The 531-nt window shown below is 75.0% G+C and overlaps 1 protein-coding gene across 1 annotated transcript in view; it reads right to left on the bottom strand.

Moving 5' to 3' along the window:
• The window catches only part of CDC42EP4 (CDC42 effector protein 4), a 20,623-nt gene extending 20,378 nt beyond the window's left edge, over positions 1–245 (bottom strand). Inside the window, exon 1 of the mRNA XM_006912260.3 lies at positions 89–245. The gene's annotated coding sequence lies outside the window, so the exon portion shown is untranslated. The remainder of the gene's footprint in view (positions 1–88) is intronic.
• Between the last annotated feature and the right edge of the window lie 286 nt (positions 246–531).

Here is a 531-nt window from a genome sequence, read left to right as displayed (position 1 = left end):
GGCTCTCTTTCAATCCTTTCCGCCCCGAGCGGGGAGGCTCGAGCACCCCCGGGCCTCGCAGCGCTCAGGTGCTGTCGCGGTCACCTACCTTGGTCCCCAGAGACGCGAGCGCCGCGCGGGCACCGCTGCGCTCTCAGAGGCTGGCTGGGCTCCGCGCGCGGCCGGGGCAGTCGGCCCATGTCAGCGCCGGCGCTGGTTTCGCTCTGGCTCGGGCTCCCAGGGCTGTCGCCGTGCGGACACTCCCCTTCCAGGCTCCGCCCGCGCCCTCCCCCCGCACCCCGCTGCGCTGACGTCACGGCGCCGCGGCAGCCAATGGCGGTGGGGAACCTCCGCCCGGCCGCTCGGCCTCCACCGTTCAAATCTGGGAGCCTGAGACTTTCAGAGCTCCGGGTGGGGCGGCCCAAGCCAGGAGCCTGGCCGCGACCCGGACCGGTGGTGTCCTGGGGCACCTCCGCCGCGCAGCGCTGGGGCCCGGATCCCCCAAGTGCAGCCGCAGAGCCTGGGGAGCGACTCCCCCCGACCCCCCGAGGC

Source organism: Pteropus alecto, unplaced genomic scaffold (genome assembly GCF_000325575.1).
Source record: "Pteropus alecto unplaced genomic scaffold, ASM32557v1 scaffold134, whole genome shotgun sequence".
Lineage (NCBI taxonomy): Eukaryota > Metazoa > Chordata > Mammalia > Chiroptera > Pteropodidae > Pteropus > Pteropus alecto.
Note: the sequence above shows the minus strand (reverse complement) of the source record. Positions and strands in the feature narration are given on the sequence as shown.